Genomic DNA, 9,670 nt, shown 5'->3' on the forward strand with positions numbered 1-9,670 from the left:
GCAGATGTTATAGGGTAAAGCAACTAAAATAAAAGCAAAGGAGACATCTTGGAAGAGTTCTCATCTTTACTCTTTAGTGTAGGGCTGTAGTGCAACTGTGCATCATACTGTCAATTAACATAGCCTACTGTCCATCAACATCAGAAATACATTCATGCAATACAACATTGTAAATAAACATAAATGAACTGAATGAATGAAATAAGTTTATTTCGGTCATTTGATCAATCAAATCAATCAACCATTTTGTGTGATCAGTTTTACAGTACATGTTATGTGTATACAATTATGCACATTTACACACGAAAGAAAAGAAAAAGAATGACCAAAAAAGGAATAGGCTGAAGCCAAAGCTCATATTTGCCTATCCTATACCTTCACTGAAGATTAGATTTCCTGGAACATCAACGTAAAAAAATAAATAAAAAAAATCAATGAGATGAAAGTAATTGTTACTATATTTTATATTTTTCAATTATTTCACCTTATAATGTTTTCTTAAACCTTACCAAAGAAGTGCATGTCTTCAGCTCATCACCGAGCTTCTTCCACCATTTAACTCCTAAAACTGTAATACATTTGTATTTTATATTTGTTCTCACTTTACCTATTTCAAAAATCGATATCCCCGTAAATTATAGTTTTCTCCTCTTAAATGAAATAGCCTGAGAATACAAGCTGGAAGGCTGTTGTTTTTTTTACTCGAAACATAATTTTCATTGTTTTTAAAAACACAATGTCTGAAAATTTTATTACATTTGAACTCATAAATAATGGATTGTTATGTTCATACTAGCAGGCTTTGTGTATTATTCTAATGACTCTTTTTTGAAATTTTATTATTGGGTCTATGTTTGTTTTATAAACATTTCCCCAAATTTCAACACAATACGTTAAATATGGAAAAATAAAAGAATAATACAACATATGCAGGCATGTCTTATTCAGCATGTGTCTTACTTTGTACAGAATAGCAAAAGATTTGGATATGTTTCCCTTTATATATTCAATATGCGGTTTCCAACACAGTTTATGATCAATTATTATTCCCAAGAATTTAGTTTCATTTACTCTATCAATTTCCACTTGATTTAATTTTAATTTTGCTTCACAATTTGTCCTTGCACCACTAAACACCAAAAATTTTGTTTTCTTATCATTTAATGATAACTTATTAATATCAAACCATTTTTTTTAGCTGAATTAACTCAACCTCTATTATCCTCAACACTTCCTTCAAGTCTTCTCCTGAACAATATACATTTGTATCATCGGCAAAAACAATACATTTTCATTTATTACATATTGAACAAATATCATTTTAGGTAAAGAATAAATAACTTAGGTCCCAATACCGAGCCTTGTGGAACCCCACAAGTTACTCTTCTTGGCTGTGATTTAATCTTATTAATTTCCACATATTGAGATCTGTTACTTAAATAACTACTTAATCACTGTTGCGAAACACCTCTGATGCTATATTTTTCCAATTTCTGCAGAAGTAAGGAATGATGGATTGTGTCAAAAGCTCTACATAAGTCATTAAATACTCCAACGGTGTGTTGCTTTTTTTCTATTGCTGTAGCTATGTTTTCTACAAAGTCCATCACTGCGAGGGATGTAGATGGATTACTCCTGAAGCCATACTGATGGTCATTCAATAGCTCATGTTTGTCAATAAACTTATCAAGTCTATATACAAATAATTTCTCAATAATTTTTGCAAATTGAGGTAGTAAGGACACAGGTCTGTAATTTGAGACCATATGTTTATCACCATTTTTATACATTGGAATAACTTTTGCGATTTTCATTTTGTCAGGAAAAATTCCAGTTGATAAAGATTTATTGCGTATATAAGTAAACGGCTTCAGGACACAATCCATCACTTCTTTAACAAGTGACATATCCACGTTGTTACCATCGACAGATTTTTTATTTTTAAACTTTCTGACCACTTCTGACACATCGCTTTCACAAACTCCACCAAGAAACATTGAATTGTTTATGTGAGATACAGGCTTTAACTTTTTCTCATGCTTTATTTTTAAATTAATATTTTTTGCCAAATTTGGGCCAACATTCACAAAAAACTTATTGAATTCCTCAGCTATTTCTTCTATATTTTCAATAATTGAGTTGTCATCTTTTACCAGATACGCTGTAAAATCCTTATTGCTAGATTTTTTTAATCATAGTATTAAGCACATGCCAGGTTTCAATGATATTATTTTTATGTTTATGCAGCAATTGTTTTATAATAGTTTTTTTGTTGCAGCCTCATGATACATGTCAATCTGTTTTTATACTTTTTATATTTGTCCTCATTTTGCTTTGTTCGATTCTTAATAAATTCCTTGTAAAGCCTTTTTTTTTCACAGGCTTTTACTAAACCCCTTGTTATCCATGGTTTCTCACTCTTTTTAGTATTTTGCTTATATTCTCTCAGCAGGGACCGATATTTAACCCTTTCTGTGCCATAATCATTGACTAAACATTACGGGCAGCGCTTGTATTGATAGTGACTACACAGTAGCGGCTGGATATTGGTAGGGACGTGTCCCTAGCGTCCCTACCCAATTCTACGCCCTTGGGCTAAAGGCTAAAGCGTCCCAACTCCATCTTTCTACTTTGACTTCTCCAATATCAGTTGAACAAATTGCAAAAGATTCAGCAACACAGATCTCCAAGATACTGTGTAATTATGCGGTTAAAGCAGACAACTTTTAGCTGTGTGTGTGTGCAGCGCTCATACTTCCTTAAAGCCTGTGACATCTTGCGTACACGTCAGCATTACACGATGTTTTCAAGACGAAACTCCCGGGAAATTTTAAATTGCAATTTAGTAAACTAAAAAGGCCGTATTGGCATGTGTTGCAAATATTTCATCATTGATATATAAACTATCAGACTGCGTGGTGGGTAGTAGTGGGTTTCAGTAGGCCTTTAACTTTAATTCATATGTGCAGTTCTAATCATTGTTGATTTAGGTTGCACATTTCAATAACAAAAAAAAGAAGGGAGTTATTCGCTTTCATAAAAACGTTATCATAATGATATTATAAAAGTTTGATCATATTACGCCTATATTGGCTCACCTGCACTGGCTTCCTGTCCACTTAAAGGCCTACTGAAATGAGATTTTCTTATTTCTCTCGCTGCTGTCTTAGATCCGCTTTGAACTGAACTCTCTCGGCTGTGTTGGATCCACTATGGATTGAACTTTCACAGTACCATGTTAGACCCGCTCGACATCCATTGCTTTCGGTCCCCTAGAGGGGCACCACAAAAAATTGCATTATTGGCTTTATTTGAACAAAACATCTTATGGTACATTAAACATATGGTTTGTATTGCAAGTTTTGTCACGGCGCATGCACAATCCCGCATGTCATCTGCTAGCACGTCCGCTAGAAGCGCGCCGGGACACGCCCCTGCTCGCTCTGGTCGCATCGCGGCCACACGCTTACAAGGCTGCAGGCAATCTTCAATCAGCGCTCCTGGTTCTGATGAAGGTCAGGCAGCATAAAGACCAGCGGACCCGAAGACCCAGTGCTGGAACGCAGTTCACTCTTGCAGTAAGCTTCCCGTCTCTGGCTTACCACTGCGTACGTGGTCTCTCTCTGTGTCTTCCCTGTTCCCGTGTCTTATGTCCGTTGTGTTTCCAGAAGTGCTTCCTCTGTTTCCCGTGATCGCCTTGACTCCCCTCTGGATTCTGGACTGCCCCCCTCGATGTCCAACTCCTGCTTTGAGACGTACCTCGTTGTTTTTTCTAGCCCCCGACTGCTTGCCTGCGCACAGACTGCCTTCTCGCCCTGCCCCTTAGGTCTTATGAAGGATTCATCCAACACGCACATACAACAAACTCTGGTAACATCACTGAGTAGGTTGGCAGAGGATTTATATAACAACATATTTAATATTTTTGGCCACTGTAACATTACACCCAGTTTGAACAGTGACACTGAGTTTGAATTTTTGATTAAGTGATTATTTGGTGTACCACTAGATGGAGCCCATACCACAGTTTGACAATAGAAAGAAGAAATGGGAATTAAATTAATTCATCGCGAAAAAGTAATATTTTAGCACAGGAGTGTCTAAACGTTTCATTTATTGGCTGCACACTTGACAATTCAGAGAATGCGGCAGCCATTTGGATATTTTACATATTCAAAACAAATAGTAAACAGCCTGTATGTCTGCTTTGTGTTATTAGCGTAAACATTTTAACATTTTCTCATTACATGACACCTGTTTGATTTTTTTTTCAACTTTTTATGTATTTTCAGATTGTGCTGCCACAAATGTCCCCCTGAGCCACACTTTGGATACCCTTGTTTTCGTGATTTTAACAGTCCTGCGAGTGTAAAAATAAGCCCGGGTGATGTAAAAGTACACACCACTGCTGCCTTTGGTTCAGACATCGTGGTTTTAGTTCCTGGCATGACAAAACAATATATAAAAATCAAATGCTATCAAATAACATTTATTAATCAGCTCTTTAGTTTATATTGATTACAGGTTATTTACTCAAGTGAATAATTTAAAAAGAGCCCAATATTTGGATACAATTGCAATGTTACTGCCTGAATGTCATACAGTAATTGTTTTAATGTTTCGCCATTTATTTGCTCGAAACTTGCTAAAAGCTTTATCTAATGTCCAGGCAGGGTGAATTTTGAAATGGAATTTGCCAGAGAGCACAGCACTTGGAGTCTGCACTCATACACCGAACTCTATTTAATAATACAACTCTAACATTTGACAACCAAACAATTAAACAAGGCGACACGGTAAAGAATCTGGGTATTATCTTCGACCCAACTCTCTCCTTTGAGGCACACATTAAAAGCGTTACTAAAACGGCCTTCTTTCATCTCCGTAACATCGCTAAAATTCGCTCCATTCTGTCCACTAAAGACGCTGACATCATTATCCATGCGTTTGTTACGTCTCGCCTCGACTACTGTAACGTATTATTTTCGGGTATCCCCATGTCTAGCATTAAAAGATTACAGTTGGTACAAAATGCGGCTGCTAGACTTTTGACAAGAACAAGAAAGTTTGATCACATTACGCCTGTACTGGCTCACCTGCACTGGCTTCCTGTGCACTTAAGATGTGACTCTAAGGTTTTACTACTTACGTATAAAATACTACACGGTCTAGCTCCATCCTATCTTGCCGATTGTATTGTACCATATGTCCCGGCAAGAAATCTGCGTTCAAAGGACTACGGCTTATTAGTGATTCCCAAAGCCCAAAAAAAGTCTGCGGGCTATAGAGCTTTTTCATTTCGGGCTCCAGTACTCTGGAATGCCCTCCCGGTAACAGTTCGAGATGCCACCTCAGTAGAAGCATTTAGGTCTCACCTTAAAACTCATTTGTATACTCTAGCCTTTAAATAGACTCCCTTTTTAGACTAGTTGATCTGCCGTTTCTTTTCTTTTTCTCCTATGTCCCACTCTACCTTGTGGAGGGGGTCCGGTCCGATCCGGTGGCCATGTACTGCTTGCCTGTGTATCGGCTGGGGACATCTCTGCGCTGCTGATCCGCCTCCGCTTGGGATGGTTTCCTGCTGGCTCCGCTGTGAACGGGACTCTCGCTGCTGTGTTGGATCCGCTTTGGACTGGACTCTCGCGACTGTGTTGGATCCATTATGGATTGAACTTTCACAGTATCATGTTAGACCCGCTCGACATCCATTGCTTTCCTCCTCTCCAAGGTTCTCATAGTCATCATTGTCACTGACGTCCCACTGGGTGTGAGTTTTCCTTGCCCTTATGTGGGCCTACCGAGGATGTCGTAGTGGTTTGTGCAGCCCTTTGAGACATTAGTGATTTAGGGCTATATAAGTAAACATTGATTGATTGATTGATTATTACACTGGTGCGAGCATTCACCGTGATTAATCTGCGTATATACCTATGATTAATGCGATAATTTTTGGGATTAATCACACATGTTAATTCATCATTTTTGACAGCTGTAAGATAAATACAAGTGTAAAAATAAGTTAACCACAGCTAGGAATACGAGTTTGAATGCTAACACACAATAAACATGATGATCAAAGTGCATCGGGAGAGAGGATGAAAGTCCATCCATCCATCCATCATCTTCCGCTTATCCGAGGTCGGGTCGCGGGGGCAGCAGCCTAAGCAGGGAAGCCCAGACTTCCCTATCCCCAGCCACTTCGTCTAGCTCTTCCCGGGGGATCCCGAGGCGTTCCCAGGCCAGCCGGAAGACATAGTCTTTCCAACGTGTCCTGGGTCTTCCCCGTGGCCTCCTACCGGTTGGACGTGCCCTAAACACCTCCCTAGGGAGGCGTTCGGGTGGCATCCTGACCAGATGCCCGAACCACCTCATCTGGCTCCTCTCGATGTGGAGGAGCAGCGACTTTACGTTGAGCTCCTCCCGGATGGCAGAGCTTCTCACCCTATCTCTAAGGGAGAGCCCCGCCACCCGGCGGAGGAAACTCATTTCGGCCGCTTGTACCCGTGATCTTATCCTTTCGGTCATGACCCAAAGCTCATGACCATAGGTGAGGATGGGAACGTAGATCGACCGGTAAATTGAGAGCTTTGCCTTCCGGCTCAGCTCCTTCTTCACCACAACGGATCGATACAACGTCCGCATTACTGAAGACGCCGCACCGATCCGCCTGTCGATCTCACGATCCACTCTTCCCCCACTCGTGAACAAGACTCCTAGGTACTTGAACTCCTCCACTTGGGGCAGGGTCTCCTCCCCAACCCGGAGATGGCACTCCACCCTTTTCCGGGCGAGAACCATGGACTCGGACTTGGAGGTGCTGATTCTCATTCCGGTCGCTTCACACTCGGCTGCGAACCGATCCAGTGAGAGCTGAAGATCCCGGCCAGATGAAGCCATCAGGACTACATCATCTGCAAAAAGCAGAGACCTAATCCCGTGGCCACCAAACCGGAACCCCTCAACGCCTTGACTGCGCCTAGAAATTCTGTCCATAAAAGTTATGAACAGAATGAAAGTCATTATGCAAAAACACAGGCTTTGCTGTAATAGCCAAATTGTACCGAGTAGCCTGAACAAAGACGTCCATCCATCCATCCATTTCCTACCGCTTGTCCTTTTCGGGGTCGCGGGGGTTGCTGGAGCCTATCTCAGCTGCATTTGGGCGGAAGGCGGCGTACACCCTGGACAAGTCGCCACCTCATTGCAGGGCCAACACAGACAGACAGACAACATTCACACTCACATTTACACGCTAGGGCCAATTTAGTGTTGCCAATCAAACAAAGACGTATATACCTTTAGTTTGCAACATTAAACCAAATTTATGTTCTTGACATTTGTGGCGTTTTTTGTTGTTCAAATTTGAAATGGATGTTTGCATTTTTGTTTGCAGCCGAGTGTGAAGCGACCGGAATGAGAATCAGCACCTCCAAGTCCGAGTCCATGGTTCTCGCCCGGAAAAGGGTGGAGTGCCATCTCCGGGTTGGGGAGGAGACCCTGCCCCAAGTGGAGGAGTTCAAGTACCTAGGAGTCTTGTTCACGAGTGAGGGAAGAGTGGATCGTGAGATCGACAGGCGGATCGGTGCGGCATCTTCAGTAATGCGGACGTTGTACCGATCCGTTGTGGTGAAGAAGGAGCTGAGCTGGAAGGCAAAGCTCTCAATTTACCGGTCGATCTACGTTCCCATCCTCACCTATGGTCATGAGCTTTGGGTCATGACCGAAAGGATAAGATCACGGGTACAAGCGGCCGAAATGAGTTTCCTCCGCCGTGTGGCGGGGCTCTCCATTAGAGATAGGGTGAGAAGCTCTGCCATCCGGGAGGGACTCAAAGTAAAGCCGCTGCTCCTCCACATCGAGAGGAGCCAGATGAGGTGGTTCGGGCATCTGGTCAGGATGCCACCCGAACGCCTCCCTAGGGAGGTGTTTAGGGCACGTCCAACCGGTAGGAGGCCACGAGGAAGACCCAGGACACGTTGGGAAGACTATGTCTCCCGGCTGGCCTGGGAACGCCTCGGGATCCCCCGGGAAGAGCTAGACGAAGTGGCTGGGGAGAGGGAAGTCTGGGTTTCCCTGCTTAGGCTGTTGCTCCCGCGACTCGACCTCGGATAAGCGGAAGATGATGGATGGATGGATGTTTGCATTTCAACGATTGCTGTAGAAAAAAAACAATGAAAAGCTTTGAATATTGGATATTAAATTAAATGGTGCTTATCAAATGAATGTAAGTCCTTATTAGGAAGGACTATCCATCCATTTTCTACCGCTTATTCCCTTTTGGGGTCGTGGTGGGCGCTGGCGCCTATCTCAGCTACAATCGTTCGTAAGGCGGGGTACACCCTGGACAAGTCGCCACCTCATCGCAGGGCCAACACAGATCGACAACATTCACACTCACATTCACACACTAGGGCCAATTTAGTGTTGCCAATCAACCTATCCCCAGGTGAATGTCTTTGGAAGTGGGAGGAAGCCGGAGTACCCGGAGGGAACCCACGCATTCACGGGGAGGACATGCAAACTCCACACAGAAAGATCCCGAGCCGGACTAAACCTCTTTTAACTGAAATATCTGTGTGTGTATATATAGTAAACCCACAAATGAAAAAGAAAATTATTCCTATGTCTGCAATGTATAAAGGAAGAGAAACTGATACAAAAGTCTGATACAATATTTTGGATGTTTCCACTTAGCTTGCAAGCAGCCTCTTGCGTCTGGAGATTGTCAGCTTCTCGCCAAGGCTTCCCTCTGTGGCGTTAAGAGAAAGAAGCCCTGATATTACATCTCATTCTTGGAGCCCTGCAGAGGGGCCATCGGGGCCGGACACGGCTATGATACGATACCATGGGTTCCGTCTGAAGAATGGTGAGCCTGCATCACAGGAAATGTGCATTTCATTTAGGAGATGGGGGGAGAAAATCAAGTACGGACAGTTTATTTTTTTTGTCTTTGAACAAGTTGGAATCACCGCAAATTCGAAACAGTAGTGATGAGTTGGATGAAGAAATATGTAACACCGGTTATGCATGAGGAAAAAGTATTTCACATTCAGTAAACAGAATAAAAAGAAGGGAAATAAAGAAAACACAGTGCAATAACATTACAATAAAAAAAGAAAGGCATTTTTTTTTTTTTTTTTTAGATCAAAACTATACTTAAGCAACAAAGCGTAGGCATGGTGAAGCAATCAGCCAATTAAGACAATTCAAGTGAAAACAGCTGTTTTTATCTTAGCCATTGTTCTCCGTTGGTCTCCTATTTTAAATTAGTGGTATGGGGAGTTCCAAAGTTGTGCCCCCTTTACAATAAACCAACAAAGTGAGCAGGAAATACACCAAAATATACTCGTCGCCCTTGGGTTTATTGTAAATACGTTAGGTAATTAGGATAATTTGCCTGTTCTGCTTCTGTCCTTTTTTCAATTCTTCTGTCCCTAGTCCTAGTTTGGGATGCCAGCAGCTTTTCAGAACACAAAAAGGCCATTCAAAGGCTGACAAAATTTGCTGGAAAAAGTAACAAACTTGACCCGATATCTACCCTTAAATCCATTTTCACTTCCTGCTGTCTGCAAGAAACTGACACTATATCCCGAAGAACACATCACACCCAGCTGCACCACCTTCAACCTTCTTGCTCTCAACAAATGCAATGGAGCACAGGACTCCAACA

This window comes from Nerophis ophidion, linkage group LG09, assembly GCF_033978795.1.
Source record: "Nerophis ophidion isolate RoL-2023_Sa linkage group LG09, RoL_Noph_v1.0, whole genome shotgun sequence".
In the NCBI taxonomy this organism is placed as follows: domain Eukaryota; kingdom Metazoa; phylum Chordata; class Actinopteri; order Syngnathiformes; family Syngnathidae; genus Nerophis; species Nerophis ophidion.